This window comes from Phyllobates terribilis, unplaced genomic scaffold (genome assembly GCF_046119375.1).
Source record: "Phyllobates terribilis strain yellow unplaced genomic scaffold, ASM4611937v1 Scaffold_7__3_contigs__length_470593459, whole genome shotgun sequence".
Lineage (NCBI taxonomy): Eukaryota > Metazoa > Chordata > Amphibia > Anura > Dendrobatidae > Phyllobates > Phyllobates terribilis.
This window is the reverse complement of record NW_027362767.1, coordinates 24,301,962-24,318,064: the sequence shown is the minus strand read 5'-3', so window position 1 is coordinate 24,318,064 and position 16,103 is coordinate 24,301,962. Positions and strand designations below refer to the sequence as shown.

Below are 16,103 nucleotides of genomic sequence, written 5' to 3'. Positions count from 1 at the left end.
CTCCTGTAATAAAATATAAAATAATAAACCACAACCTTATCCTTACCCCTCCGTAGTAGTCCACGAGTGTCCCACGAAGATCTCCAGTTCAGAGCAGCCACATAGAATGTGACCGCTCTGAACCGCTGCCGCCGCTAGAATGACGGGGCCGTAAGGGTTCACCGGAGTTCAGGCAGCGCTGCTCCGGTTAGCTCCTTTACGGCACTGCTGTATCGTGAGAAATTCCCACGGTACAGCACTGCCGTAAAGGAGGTCTCCGGAGCTGCGCTGCCTGAATGCACTCCGGTGACCTCAGTCAGTGGCTCCCGCTGCCGGGAGCGGACGTGTTCCCGGCAGCGTGAGCTTACAGCAGCCATGCACAGCTGTCACCATCTCCAGATGTGACAGCTGTGCATGGGAGATCAGCGCAGGAACGTGGACAGGTAACTATTTTTTTTTTAGTAAACTAAGAATTAAATAAAATGGTGTTTTATTTCAAATAAATTATTTTTTTCTGGGTGTAGTGTGTTTTTTCTTTTTAACACTTTGTAGGTTAGTAATGGGGGTGTCATATAGACGGCCATCATTACTAACCTGGGCTTCATGGCAGCTGGCGCTGACATGAACCCCACCACTATTACCCCCTGCCACCGCACCAGGGCAGCGTGGAAGAGCGAGGCTAAGTGCCAGAATTGGCGCATCCTATGGATGCGCCATTTCTGGGGCGGCTGACGGCTGGTGTTTCTAGCCTGGGAGGGGGCCAATATTCATGGCACCCTTCCTGAGCTATTAATATCAGCCCCCAGCTGTCTGCCTAGCCTTTGCTAGCTATTAAAATAGAGGGGACCCCACGTCATTTTTTTTGGGGGGGTCCCCCATTTTAATAGCTAGTAAAGGCTAGGTATTCAGCTGGGGGCTGATATTAGTAGCCTGGGAAGCTCCGTGGGTTTTACCCCCTTCCCAGGCTTCAAACATCTGCCCCAGCCGTCTGCTTAACCTCCGCTAGAGACTAAAATTATGGGGGATCCCACGCCATTTTTTTTTTAAATAAATCCTTTATTTTAACACTAAATGACATTTGAGGACTTAATAAAGATGCAGTCCCTAAATTATTATTTATTTTTTAATAAATTTTTCCCAAAACTTTTGACGTGGGCTTCGCCATATTTTTGTATGCCAGCCAGGTACAGCATCCAGCTTCTATGAACGCGCCATTTTCCGGGGCGGCCGCGGACTGCAATTTTCAGCGGGGGGGGGGAGGGCAGAAAGCTTGGGCCTCCCTGCGCTGCAGATTCCATCCCCCAGCTGCCTAGTTGTACCTGGCTGGACACAAAAATAGGGAGAAGCTCCACGTTTTTTTTTTTTTAATTATTTCATGAAATTCATGGAATAATTAAGAAAAAAAGGGCTTCCCTATATTGTTGTGTCCGGCAAGGTACAAATAGGCAGCTGGTGGTTGGGGGCAGCCAGTTCCTGCCTGCTGTACCTGGCTGGACACAAATATAGTGTGAAGCCCCACGTCAATTTTTTTTTAATTATTTCAGGAAATTCATGAAATAATTAAAAAAAAATTATGTGGGGCTTCGCCCTATAATTGTGTCCAGCCAGGTACAGCAGGCAGGAACGGGCTGCCCCCAACCACCAGCTGCCTATTTGTACCTAGCCGGACACAACAATATAGGGAAGCCCTTTTTTTCTTAATTATTCCATGAATTTCATGAAATAATTAAAAAAAAAAATGTGTGGCGCTTCGCCCTATTTTTGTGTCCAGCCAGGTACAACTAGGCAGCTGGGGGCTGGAATCTGCAGCGCAGGGAGACCCAAGCTTTCTGCCCCCCCCCCTCCCCCCGCTGAAAATTGCAGTCCGCAGCCACCCCGGAAAATAGCGCGTTCATAGAAGCTGGATGCTGTACCTGGCTGGCATACAAAAATATGGCGAAGCCCACGTCAAAAGTTTTGGGAAAAATTAATTAAAAAATAAATAATAATTTAGGGACTGCATCTTTATTAACTCCTCAAATGTCATTTAGTGTTAAAATAAAGGACTTAGTTTAAAAAAAATTTACGTGGGGCTTCGCCCTATATTTGTGTCCAGCCAGGTACAGCAGGCAGGAACGGGCTGCCCCCAACCACCAGCTGCCTATTTGTACCTGGCCGGACACAACAATATAGGGAAGCCCTTTTTTAAAAAAATTATTTCATGAAATAATTAAAAAAAAATTGACGTGGGGCTTCGCACTATATTTGTGTCCAGCCAGGTACAGCAGGCAGGAATGGGCTGCCCCCAACCACCAGCTGCCTATTTGTACCTGGTTGGACACAACAATATAGGGAAGCCCTTTTTTTCTTAATTATTCCATGAATTTCATGAAATAATTTAAAAAAAAAATGCGTGGGGCTTCGCCCTATTTTTGTGCCCAGCCAGATACAACTAGGCAGCTGGGGGCTGGAATCCGCAGCGCAGGGAGACCCAAGCTTTCTGGGCCACCCCCGCTGCAAATTGCAGTCCGCAGCCGCCCCAGAAAATGGCGCGTTCATAGAAGCGCCATCTTCTGGCGCTGTACCCAACTCATCCAGGGCCCTGGTGCGGTGGCTCACTGGGTAATAAAGGGGTTAAGGCCAGCTTGGCATTATCAGCTGGCCCTAAGCCCAAAATTCATGGGGTCACGCCAATATTAGACATGACCACCATGAATTTCTAGTAAAGTATTTAAAAAAACACAACACCCAGAAAAAAGTCCTTTAATTGAAATAAACACACAATTCTTTATTGTTCTAAATTAAACCATACTTACCACCACGCCCATTCCAGCTGAAGCCAACGATCTCCTGCAATAAAAGTAAAATAATAAAGCAACCTCATCCTTACCTTTCCATGGCTCCCACGACAGCTTCAGCTCTGCTACATCGAGATGACAGGCTGGACCGCAGCAGAACGCTGCCATCCATCCTGTCATCCCGCAGACACTGAGAAGCGCAGGCATGCTTCCACTCCTCAGTGTCTGGCTGTGACGGCATCCAGATGAGCCGAGGTCATGTCCAATGAACTCCGCTCACTTCATGTACGTCACTGACAGCGTGGGAAAATTCTCCTGCACTCAGCACTTCAGCGTGAGAATTTTCCCACGCTGTCAGTGACGTGCATGAGGTGAGCTGAGTTCATTGGACATGACCTCACCTCATGTATGTCACTGACAGCGTGGGAGAATTCTCACGCTGAAGCGCTGAGTGCAGGAGAATTTTCCCACGCTGTCAGTGACGTGCATGAGGTGAGCTGAGTTCATTGGACATGAACTCGGCTCATCTGGATGACGTCACAGAGAGACACTGAGGAGCGCAAGCATGCCTGCGCTTCTCAGTGTCTGCGGGATGACAGGCTGGATGGCAGCTTTCTGCTGCGGTCCAGCCTGTCATCTCGATGTAGCAGAGCTGGAGCTGTCCTGGGAACCATCGAAAGGTAAGGATGAGGTTGCTTTATTATTTTTCTTTTATTGCAGGAGATCGTTGGCTTCAGCTGGAATGGGCGTGATGGTAAGTATGGTTTAATTTAGAACAATAAAGAATTGTGTCTTTATTTCAATTAAAGGACTTTACTCTGGGTGTTTGTGTTTTCTTTTAACTTTGACTATGGGGTTAGTAATGGGGGTGTCTTATAGACGCCTCTCCATTACTAACCTGGGCTTGATGTCAGCTGGCATTATAAGCTGACATCAACCCCAACCCTATTACCCCCTGCCACCGCACCAGGGCAGCGTGGAAGAGCGAGGCTAAGTGCCAGAATTGGCGCATCCTATGGATGCGCCATTTCTGGGGCGGCTGACGGCTGGTGTTTCTAGCCTGGGAGGGGGCCAATATTCATGGCACCCTTCCTGGGCTATTAATATCAGCCCCCAGCTGTCTGCCTAGCCTGTGCTAGCTATTAAATTAGGGGGGACCCCACGTCATTTTTTTTGGGGGGTCCCCCATTTTAATAGCTAGTAAAGGCTAGGTATTCAGCTGGGGGCTGATATTAGTAGCCTGGGAAGCTCCGTGGGTATTACCCCCTTCCCAGGCTTCAAACATTTGCCCCAGCTGTCTGCTTAACCTCCGCTAGAGCCTAAAATTAAGGGGAACCCCACGCCAATTTTTTTTTAAATAAATCCTTTATTTTAACACTAAATGACAAGTACAGTAATCAACACTGTCACTGTACTTCATATATATGTGACTGACATGTTTCTATCTATCTAATCTATGTGTGATTCTCTATTCCTTCTATTCTAAATTGTCGGGTACAGATGCTGAATTGCCGGCCGGCTTTCTTAAAGAGACGGTGCATGAAAACACTATTATTTTTTTAAATAAATCCTTTACACTAAATGACAAGTTCTGTAAGCAACACTGTCACTGTACTTCTTATATATGTGACTGACATGTTTCTATCTATCTAATCTATGTGTGAAGCTCTATTCTGTCTGTTATAAATTGTCGGGTACAGATGCTGAATTGCCGGCCGGCTTTTTTAAAGAGACGGTGCACGAAAACACTAATATTTTTTTTAATAAATCCTTTACACTAAATGACAAGTACAGTAAGCAACACTGTCACTGTACTTCATATATATGTGACTGACATGTTTCTATCTATCTAATCTATGTGTGAAGCTCTATTCTTTCTGTTGTAAATTGTCGGGTACCGGTGAATGCCGCTGATGAATTGCCGGCTTTTCATGTCATTCTACATTATTCTTAGTTGTTTTACTTCATGTAGAATTAACCTACAAGGAAAGAAAGGGTTTATTTTCATTCCGATATTTGTGTCCCATTGACTTGCATTGGTTTCCGGTATCGGAATCGGCGATATCCGATACTTTTTGGGTATCGGCCCGATCCAATCCGATACGATATTTCCTGATTAGTGTTGAGCATTCCGATACTGAAATATCGGGTATCGGCCGATATTCGCGGTATCGGAATTCCGATACTTAATTCCGATACTATTGCAATATCGTATACCGGAATCGGAAGTTCCCATAATGCAATGAGACATTTTCATTTTATTCAGCCAATGAGGATCCTAAGAAGTGTGGGCACATCCTGTTAGGCATGTAGGCATCTTAACTAATGGCATGGCTGTGATTGGCTGCTGAAATGATGTCATGATGCACTATAAAAGCCACCGCCGCCATTTTGAGCTCACTCTGCTGTGAATTCAGTTAGGGATAGGACGCTGTTGTTCTGAGGGACAGTTTTAGCTACCTATTTGCTCTATACTGCTTTACCCAAGCTACTTTCTAAATCACTGTGCCTTGCAGTGCTAGTGCACAGTTCCCTGTGCTGTTCACCGCTATCTGCAAGGTCTGTGTGTGTGAGTGCAGCTCACCCTGTAGTGTGTGCTTCAGCCAAGTCTGGTTGTAGTGCACTCAGTGTGTGTCACTGCCTCATACATTGTCCTTTTTTGCCAATTCATAATTTTTCCTGATATCTCCTATTAGTGTGGTGGTTCCATCCATATTCAGCTAAATTGATTCCAAACACACTATATAGGAGTAGATAGAGGAGCCTTTCTGCAGCATTGGGCCCTGCAGCCCCAGCCAGATTAGTATTAGCCTATTTTTTGCAGCCTTCCTACATTGTAATAGCTACAAAAAGTTTGTGATACTATCGTTATTACATCTTTAGGCACATCCAGTGTCTTTTTGTGACAAAAAAAAACTAAATAAAGTTCACCAAACACTCCACTTTACAGTTGTGTAGGCCACATTAGCTCATATTAAAGTCTAGTCCACACTTTATAAAATTAGTGTTTCTTATACCTGTTAGCAGCTGTTCAGGAATAAGCACACTAAGCCCTTAGTACTTTTCTGCCTATCTTTATCAGTCTACCAAGATGAAGAAGGCAGGGAGTAAGGCATGTGGTCGTGGTCGTGGGCGTGGGCGTGGAGTTTCTGCAGGGAGAGGACGTGAGGATTCTGTGCCTGCAGGGAGAGGACGTGGGGATTCTGTGCCTGCTGCGGGCACCAGTGACTCAGCATCCCCCAGTTTTACCAGGGAACAGTCCTTTATGCGCAGCTTTGTAGGAGCTAGCCGTACCCCACTGCTGCGCGAGGACCAAATTGAAGCCGTTGTCGGATGGATGGCAGCTAACGCATCGACTTCAATTAGTTCCAGATCCTCTCAGGTCCTGAGCACTGAAGAGCACCCATCTGTCTCTTCACCACCTGCCAAATTGCCCAGGCAGTCAGAGAGCCCTGGACAGGAGCCATCTCTACTTCTGTTCTCTGAATCTCTTGGCTTGGAAAGAGGGGGCCAGCCAAGCAGAATTCGAGAATTTGAAGAAGAGGTAGTATGCAGTGATGCGCAACCGTTTTGTCTCTCTGAATCTGAAGAGGCGGGTGGGCCAGTGCCTATGGTCAGCAGCACACCTCAGTACGCATCTGATGATGAGACTCAGGTGCCACTTTCTGGTGCGTACTGTGCTGTCGAGACTACCCAGGAGAAGCAGTTGTTTGAAGAGGGTGGTGTAGATGATGAGGTCCTTGACCCATCATGGCGTGAGGGACAGGAAGGTGGTGGGAGCAGCTCTGAGGAAGAGATTCCCCGAACGGCCCAAAAAGGAGGGAGAGGGAGGGGGCAGACTTGGTTGCCTGTAGCCTCCACTTCGGCACCCATTAGGAGCATGGCTCTTCCAAAATCCAAAGCGGGCGCTCCCAAGACTTGCAGTGCCTGGTCCTTTTTTGACACAGTTGCAGATGACATTTGCTTTGTCAAATGCAAGCTGTGTAATCAGAAGGTGAAAAGAGGGAAAAGTGTCAGCAACCTCAATACCACAAATATGTGGAAACATGTGCGGACCAAGCACGTGGTGGAGTTACACAAACACACTGAAGACCTAGGCCAACCTACAGCGCCACCTACCACCTCTTCAGCTCGTGTTGTAGCCTCTTCCTCCAGCTCACACACAGCTGGTTCGGCTTCCTCACAGGATCGCCATGGAAGAATCTCTGGCACTGTTGTACAGAGACACAGTGTAATTCCACCCACAGCACCACTTTCCCAGTCATCCTCACACTCCCAGGCCAGTCTACAGCCATCGTTAGCACAGGCATGGGAGAAAAGGCGCCCATACTCGGCAAACCACCCCCGAGCACAGGCTCTGAATGCTGGCATTGCTAAACTACTGGCCCTTGAAATGCTATCATTCAGGCTGGTGGAGACTGACACATTCCGTAACTTTATGGCATTGGCAGTCCCACAATACAACGTGCCCAGCCGCTTTTATTTCAGCAGGCAAGCCGTCCCTGCCCTGCAACATCATGTGGAGGGAAAAATTAAACATGCGCTACAAAACGCCGTCAGTAGCAAGGTCCACCTGACCACTGATGCGTGGACCAGTAAGCATGGACAGGGACGATACCTTTCCCTCACTGCCCATTGGGTAAATGTTGTGGAGCCGGGTACAGATCTTGAGAGTGGCGCTGTACGTGTTCTGCCAACTCCAAGGATTGCAGGAATCCAGTCTGTACACATTGACTCCTCCTCATACTCCAGTTCCTCTGAATCAGCGCTGCAGGAGCCGTCACGGTCTACCTCCACATCGACCCGTGAACGGTTACCTGTTATGATGACCGATATGAGCACAGCCGTGGCCAAACGTCAACAGGCCGTATTAAAATTAATTTCTTTGGGGAATCGAAGCCACACAGCGCAGGAGCTCTGGAATGCCATCAAGCAGCAGAGTGACGTGTGGTTTGTGCCAGCGAATCTCCAGCCAGGCATGGTAGTGTGTGACAATGGCCGAAATCTGGTGGCAGCTCTGGGCCTAGGCAACCTCACTCACATCCCATGTCTGGCACATGTGCTCAACTTGGTCGTGCAGAGTTTTTTGAGGGACTATCCGGATCTTGATGCACTGCTTCACAAGGTCCGCATAGAGTGCGCTCACTTGCGGCGTTCCAGCAATGCAAGATCACGCATTGCAGCTCTGCAGCGCCGATTATGTCTTCCGGAACATCGCATCATATGTGACCTACCCACCAGGTGGAATTCAACGTTACATATGTTGGAGAGGTTGTGTGAGCAGCAGGCAGCAGTAATGGAGTACCAGCTGCAGCAGGCGCAAACAAGTCGCAGTGCGCGCCGTTCACACTTCACCACCACTGAGTGGGCCTCTATGAAGGACATTTGCCACGTTTTGCGTGCCTTCGATTATTCCACGCGGATGGCGAGTGCAGATGATGCACTAGTCAGCATGACTATCCCCCTTATCTGCCTGCTTGAAAAAACACTGCAAGCACTAAGGGACGAGGTTTTGGAAGAGGTGGAGGATGAGGAGTCACAAATGCCATCTGCTTCTCTACAGTCTGCGCAACGTGGTTCCTCACAAAGGCCTAGGCAGGGGACACTTTGTGAGGAGGATGAGGAGGAGTCAATGGATGAGGAAGACATCTGTCCAGAGGAGGGAGGTACACAATGCTCTAGTAGTCAGTATCTAGAGCGAGGGTGGGGTGATGCAGAGCAGGCAGAGATCACGCCTCAAGCAGGGGACAGCGTTTCTTGGCCAGTTGGCAGTCTGCAGCACATGGTTGATTTCATGCTGCAGTGCCTCAGAAACGACCGCCGCATCGCCCACATTCTCAACACGGCTGATTATTGGGTGTCCACCCTCCTAGATCCTCGCTACCGGGACAACTTACAAACCCTCATAACACCATTGAACCGGGAGCGTAAAATGCGGGAGTACCAAGACGCACTGGTGCATTCCATCATGTTCTCCATTCCAACCGAGAGCAGTGCTGCTAGTGCTTTACAAAGCAGCTCAGTGCGTCGAGGCAGTGGAGGAAGCTCTGCACAAAGAGGGAGCAGAAGCAGCGCCTCAGCACAAGGCAAGACCAGTATGGCCGAAATGTGGCAAAGTTTTGTGTCCCCGCCGCCACAAATGTCTACACCATCACAGACAGCTCCAGTCAGCAGGAGGCAACGTTTCCGTCAGATGGTGACAGACTACATGTCTTGCCCTCTTAGTGTACTCCCAGACGGCTCTTCTCCCTTCAAGTTTTGGGTCTGTAAGCTGGATACATGGCCAGAGCTTAGTCAGTATGCACTGGAGGTGCTAGCTTGCCCTGCTGCTAGTGTATTATCGGAACGCGTCTTTAGTGCCGCAGGTGGTGTACTAACAGACCGTCGCATGCGACTATCCTCCGATAACGTTGACCGGCTTACTTTTCTCAAAATGAACAAGGCCTGGATCTCTCATGAATTTGCCAGTCCTCTTCCAGAATAAATAATTGGTTGGCAACAGTATCCAGGTCTCCTGTTCTGTTCATGTTTCTACCACATGAACTGTAATCCCTGAGCTCCAACACCGCCAGTTGGCGCTCGGAAGTGCCGTCTGCACAGTCAACACTTGCTGCCGTGTTATTGGGGTTCAGTAACGTCAGCTGTTCTCCTGCTGTGCGGACGGCAATTTCTCCTGATTTGTCCACATCCACTGTACTACACATTTTAAAGTTGCTCCAATTACTCCTCTGGCTCCTCTGTTTTCATTCTTATCCCTGGGCTCCAGCACCGCCAGTTGGCGCTCGGAAGTGCTGTCTGCACAGTCAACACTTGCTACCATGTTATTGGGGTTCAGTAACGTCAGCTGTTCCCCTGCTGTGCGGACGGCAATTTCTCCTGCTCTGTCCACATTCTCACTACTACAGATTTTAAAGTTGCTCCAATTACACCTCTGGCTCCTCTGTTTTCAGTATTATCCCTGAGCTCCAACACCGCCAGTTGGCGCACGGAAGTGCCGTCTGCACAGTCAACACTTGCTGCCGTGTTATTGGGGTTCAGTAACGTCAGCTGTTCTCCTGCTGTGCGGACGGCAATTTCTCCTGCTTTGTCCAAATCCACTGTACTACACATTTTAAAGTTGCTCGAATTACACCTCTGGCTCCTCTGTTTTCATTCTTATCCCTGGGCTCCAGCACCGCCAGTTGGCGCTCGGAAGTGCCGTCTGCACAGTCAACACTTGCTGCCGTGTTATTGGGGTTCAGTAACGTCAGCTGTTCTCCTGCTGTGCGGACGGCAATTTCTCCTGCTTTGTCCACATCCACTGTACTACACATTTTAAAGTTGCTCGAATTACACCTCTGGCTCCTCTGTTTTCATTCTTATCCCTGGGCTCCAGCACCGCCAGTTGGCGCTCGGAAGTGCCGTCTGCACAGTCAACACTTGCTACCATGTTATTGGGGTTCAGTAACGTCAGCTGTTCCCCTGCTGTGTTCACGGCAATTTCTCCTGCTCTGTCCATATTCACTGTGCTACTTATTTAAAACTTGCTCCAATTACACCTCTGGCTCCTCCGTTTTTAGTATTTACCCTGGGCTCCAACACCGCCAGTTGGCGCTCGGAAGTGCTGTCTGCACAGTCAACACTTGCTGCCGTGTTATTGGGGTTCAGTAACGTCAGCTGTTCCCCTGCTGTGCGGACGGCAATTTCTCCTGCTCTGTCCACATTCTCACTACTACAGATTTTAAAGTTGCTCCAATTACACCTCTGGCTCCTCTGTTTTCATTCTTATCCCTGGGCTCCAGCACCGCCAGTTGGCGCTCGGAAGTGCTGTCTGCACAGTCAACACTTGCTACCATGTTATTGGGGTTCAGTAACGTCAGCTGTTCCCCTGCTGTGCGGACGGCAATTTCTCCTGCTCTGTCCACATTCTCACTACTACAGATTTTAAAGTTGCTCCAATTACACCTCTGGCTCCTCTGTTTTCATTCTTATCCCTGGGCTCCAGCACCGCCAGTTGGCGCTCGGAAGTGCCGTCTGCACAGTCAACACTTGCTGCCGTGTTATTGGGGTTCAGTAACGTCAGCTGTTCTCCTGCTGTGCGGACGGCAATTTCTCCTGCTTTGTCCAAATCCACTGTACTACACATTTTAAAGTTGCTCGAATTACACCTCTGGCTCCTCTGTTTTCATTCTTATCCCTGGGCTCCAGCACCGCCAGTTGGCGCTCGGAAGTGCCGTCTGCACAGTCAACACTTGCTGCCGTGTTATTGGGGTTCAGTAACGTCAGCTGTTCTCCTGCTGTGCGGACGGCAATTTCTCCTGCTTTGTCCACATCCACTGTACTACACATTTTAAAGTTGCTCGAATTACACCTCTGGCTCCTCTGTTTTCATTCTTATCCCTGGGCTCCAGCACCGCCAGTTGGCGCTCGGAAGTGCCGTCTGCACAGTCAACACTTGCTACCTTGTTATTGGGGTTCAGTAACGTCAGCTGTTCCCCTGCTGTGTTCACGGCAATTTCTCCTGCTCTGTCCATATTCACTGTGCTACTTATTTAAAACTTGCTCCAATTACACCTCTGGCTCCTCCGTTTTTAGTATTTACCCTGGGCTCCAACACCGCCAGTTGGCGCTCGGAAGTGCTGTCTGCACAGTCAACACTTGCTGCCGTGTTATTGGGGTTCAGTAACGTCAGCTGTTCCCCTGCTGTGCGGACGGCAATTTCTCCTGCTCTGTCCACATTCTCACTACTACAGATTTTAAAGTTGCTCGAATTACACCTCTGGCTCCTCTGTTTTCATTCTTATCCCTGGGCTCCAGCACCGCCAGTTGGCGCTCGGAAGTGCTGTCTGCACAGTCAACACTTGCTACCATGTTATTGGGGTTCAGTAACGTCAGCTGTTCCCCTGCTGTGCGGACGGCAATTTCTCCTGCTCTGTCCACATTCTCACTACTACAGATTTTAAAGTTGCTCCAATTACACCTCTGGCTCCTCTGTTTTCATTCTTATCCCTGGGCTCCAGCACCGCCAGTTGGCGCTCGGAAGTGCCGTCTGCACAGTCAACACTTGCTGCGGTGTTATTGGGGTTCGGTAACGTCAGCTGTTCCCCTGCTGTGTTCACGGCAATTTCTCCTGCTCTGTCCATATTCACTGTGCTACTTATTTAAAACTTGCTCCAATTACACCTCTGGCTCCTCCGTTTTTAGTATTTACCCTGGGCTCCAATACCGCTAGTTGCTGCTCAGAAGTGCCGTCTGCACAGTCAACACTTGCTGCGGTGTTATTGGGGTTCGGTAACGTCAGCTGTTCCCCTGCTGTGTTCACGGCAATTTCTCCTGCTCTGTCCATATTCACTGTGCTACTTATTTAAAACTTGCTCCAATTACACCTCTGGCTCCTCCGTTTTTAGTATTTACCCTGGGCTCCAATACCGCTAGTTGCTGCTCAGAAGTGCCGTCTGCACAGTCAACGCTTGCTCCAGTGTTATTGGGATTCAGTAACGTCAGCTGATCCCCAGCTGTGTGTCCGGCAAATTCTCCTGCTTTGTCCACATCCACTGTAGTACGGATTTAAAACCTCCTCCAAATACACCTCTGGCTCTTCTGTTTTTAGTATTTACCCTGGGCTCCAGCACCGCCAGCTGGTTCTCGGCAGTTCCATTGGCTCTTGTACCTTCTGCTACCCATCCGGGTTCCAGTACCGTCAGCTGGTTCTCGGCAGTGTCTTTGGCACGGGTACTCCCTCCTGCCCAGCCTGGTTCCAGCACGCCAGCTGTTTCCGGGTAGTGTCAACGTCACTTTGCCTCCAATGCGTTGTCCTGTCGTGTTGCGGTCGGGTTAGCCGACTCTATGGTGCCTGCAGTTTAGGTGACTCCTATGTGGGCTGCGGGATCTGGCAATGAAGGCTGGTTCCATAGTGCCAATAGGACAAGCACCCTCTGTAGGACTGTGGGTTTTGGTAACTGCGGCCGGCTCGCGGCCTTGAACTTTTTTTTTACATGGGTACCTTCTGCTACCCATCCGGGTTCCAGTACCGTCAGCTGGTTCTCGGCAGTGCCTTTGGATTAGGTGCCTCCTTCTCGGTATCCAAGTTCCACCAACGTCTGCTGGTCCTTGGTAGTGCTTTCTGGCACAGGTACCTCCTGCTTAGTAACCGAGTTCCAGTAACATCAGCTGGTCCTCGGTAGTTCCATTGGCTCTTGTACCTTCTGCTACCCATCCGGGTTCCAGTACCGTCAGCTGGTCCTCGGTAGTTCCATTTGCTCTTGTATCTTCTGCTACCCATCCGGGTTCCAGTACCGTCAGCTGGTTCTCGGCAGTGTCTTTGGCACGGGTACTCCCTCCTGCCCAGCCTGGTTCCAGCACGCCAGCTGTTTCCGGGTAGTGTCAACGTCACTTTGCCTCCAATGCGTTGTCCTGTCGTGTTGCGGTCGGGTTAGCCGACTCTATGGTGCCTGCAGTTTAGGTGACTCCTATGTGGGCTGCGGGATCTGGCAATGAAGGCTGGTTCCATAGTGCCAATAGGACAAGCACCCTCTGTAGGACTGTGGGTTTTGGTAACTGCGGCCGGCTCGCGGCCTTGAACTTTTTTTTTACATGGGTACCTTCTGCTACCCATCCGGGTTCCAGTACCGTCAGCTGGTTCTCGGCAGTGCCTTTGGATTAGGTGCCTCCTTCTCGGTATCCAAGTTCCACCAACGTCTGCTGGTCCTTGGTAGTGCTTTCTGGCACAGGTACCTCCTGCTTAGTAACCGAGTTCCAGTAACATCAGCTGGTCCTCGGTAGTTCCATTGGCTCTTGTACCTTCTGCTACCCATCCGGGTTCCAGTACCGTCAGCTGGTCCTCGGTAGTTCCATTTGCTCTTGTATCTTCTGCTACCCATCCGGGTTCCAGTACCGTCAGCTGGTTCTCGGCAGTGTCTTTGGCACGGGTACTCCCTCCTGCCCAGCCTGGTTCCAGCACGCCAGCTGTTTCCGGGTAGTGTCAACGTCACTTTGCCTCCAATGCGTTGTCCTGTCGTGTTGCGGTCGGGTTAGCCGACTCTATGGTGCCTGCAGTTTAGGTGACTCCTATGTGGGCTGCGGGATCTGGCAATGAAGGCTGGTTCCATAGTGCCAATAGGACAAGCACCCTCTGTAGGACTGTGGGTTTTGGTAACTGCGGCCGGCTCGCGGCCTTGAACTTTTTTTTTACATGGGTACCTTCTGCTACCCATCCGGGTTCCAGTACCGTCAGCTGGTTCTCGGCAGTGCCTTTGGATTAGGTGCCTCCTTCTCGGTATCCAAGTTCCACCAACGTCTGCTGGTCCTTGGTAGTGCTTTCTGGCACAGGTACCTCCTGCTTAGTAACCGAGTTCCAGTAACATCAGCTGGTCCTCGGTAGTTCCATTGGCTCTTGTACCTTCTGCTACCCATCCGGGTTCCAGTACCGTCAGCTGGTCCTCGGTAGTTCCATTTGCTCTTGTATCTTCTGCTACCCATCCGGGTTCCAGTACCGTCAGCTGGTTCTCGGCAGTGTCTTTGGCACGGGTACTCCCTCCTGCCCAGCCTGGTTCCAGCACGCCAGCTGTTTCCGGGTAGTGTCAACGTCACTTTGCCTCCAATGCGTTGTCCTGTCGTGTTGCGGTCGGGTTAGCCGACTCTATGGTGCCTGCAGTTTAGGTGACTCCTATGTGGGCTGCGGGATCTGGCAATGAAGGCTGGTTCCATAGTGCCAATAGGACAAGCACCCTCTGTAGGACTGTGGGTTTTGGTAACTGCGGCCGGCTCGCGGCCTTGAACTTTTTTTTTACATGGGTACCTTCTGCTACCCATCCGGGTTCCAGTACCGTCAGCTGGTTCTCGGCAGTGCCTTTGGATTAGGTGCCTCCTTCTCGGTATCCAAGTTCCACCAACATCTGCTGGTCCTTGGTAGTGCTTTCTGGCACAGGTACCTCCTGCTTAGTAACCGAGTTCCAGTAACATCAGCTGGTCCTCGGTAGTTCCATTGGCTCTTGTACCTTCTGCTACCCATCCGGGTTCCAGTACCGTCAGCTGGTCCTCGGTAGTTCCATTTGCTCTTGTATCTTCTGCTACCCATCCGGGTTCCAGTACCGTCAGCTGGTTCTCGGCAGTGTCTTTGGCACGGGTACTCCCTCCTGCCCAGCCTGGTTCCAGCACGCCAGCTGTTTCCGGGTAGTGTCAACGTCACTTTGCCTCCAATGCGTTGTCCTGTCGTGTTGCGGTCGGGTTAGCCGACTCTATGGTGCCTGCAGTTTAGGTGACTCCTATGTGGGCTGCGGGATCTGGCAATGAAGGCTGGTTCCATAGTGCCAATAGGACAAGCACCCTCTGTAGGACTGTGGGTTTTGGTAACTGCGGCCGGCTCGCGGCCTTGAACTTTTTTTTTACATGGGTACCTTCTGCTACCCATCCGGGTTCCAGTACCGTCAGCTGGTTCTCGGCAGTGCCTTTGGATTAGGTGCCTCCTTCTCGGTATCCAAGTTCCACCAACGTCTGCTGGTCCTTGGTAGTGCTTTCTGGCACAGGTACCTCCTGCTTAGTAACCGAGTTCCAGTAACATCAGCTGGTCCTCGGTAGTTCCATTGGCTCTTGTACCTTCTGCTATCCATCCGGGTTCCAGTACCGTCAGCTGGTCCTCGGTAGTTCCTCAGCTTTCTTGTACCTTCTGCTACATTTCCAAGTTCAAGCTTTTTGAAATGGTTCTTGGTAATCACTCTGGATCTCCCTGACGAGGACCCTGAAGACGAGGACCCTGAAGACCAACCCTAAGAAGACGAGGACCCCGAAGACAATGACCCTGAAGACGAGGACCCTGAAGACCACCCCGAAGAAGACGAGGACCCTGAAGACCACCCCGAAGAAGACGAGGACCCTGAAGACCACCCCGAAGAAGACGAGGACCCCGAAGACGAGGACCCAGAAGACCAACCCGAAGAAGACGAGGACCCCGAAGACGAGGACCCCCGAAGACGACGACCCTGAAGACCACCCCGAAGAAGACCAAGAAGATGACCCTGAAGAAGTTGACCAAGAAGACAAAGAAGAGAAGACAAGCACCAAGATACAGAAAAACAAGAGACAGAAAACCAAGAAGCAGAAATACAAGAAGCTGCAGAACAAAAAGCGGAAGAACATTAAGCATAAGACTAAAAATCAGAGCAAAAGATAATATCTAAATTATAAGCAGAAGATGACTAAGCAGTGTATGGGGGTGAGTCCGTTCCTCCTCGTGGTGCCCCTGGAAAAGACCTGCTGCTGCAGGCCAAACTGAACGCGGACAAATCCTGTTGTAAATCTTTTGTGACGGGCAGAACGAAAGGTGTAATGTCCAACCTTTTATAGATAACAACTACAGGAATGCCTGTCACA

At 50.0% G+C, this 16,103-nt stretch overlaps 1 protein-coding gene across 3 annotated transcripts in view; it reads right to left on the bottom strand.

The window, feature by feature from the left end:
* The window catches only part of LOC141153485 (alpha-1-antitrypsin-like), a 75,548-nt gene that overhangs the window by 46,693 nt on the left and 12,752 nt on the right, over positions 1-16,103 (bottom strand). The gene's annotated exons all lie outside the window — the stretch shown is intronic.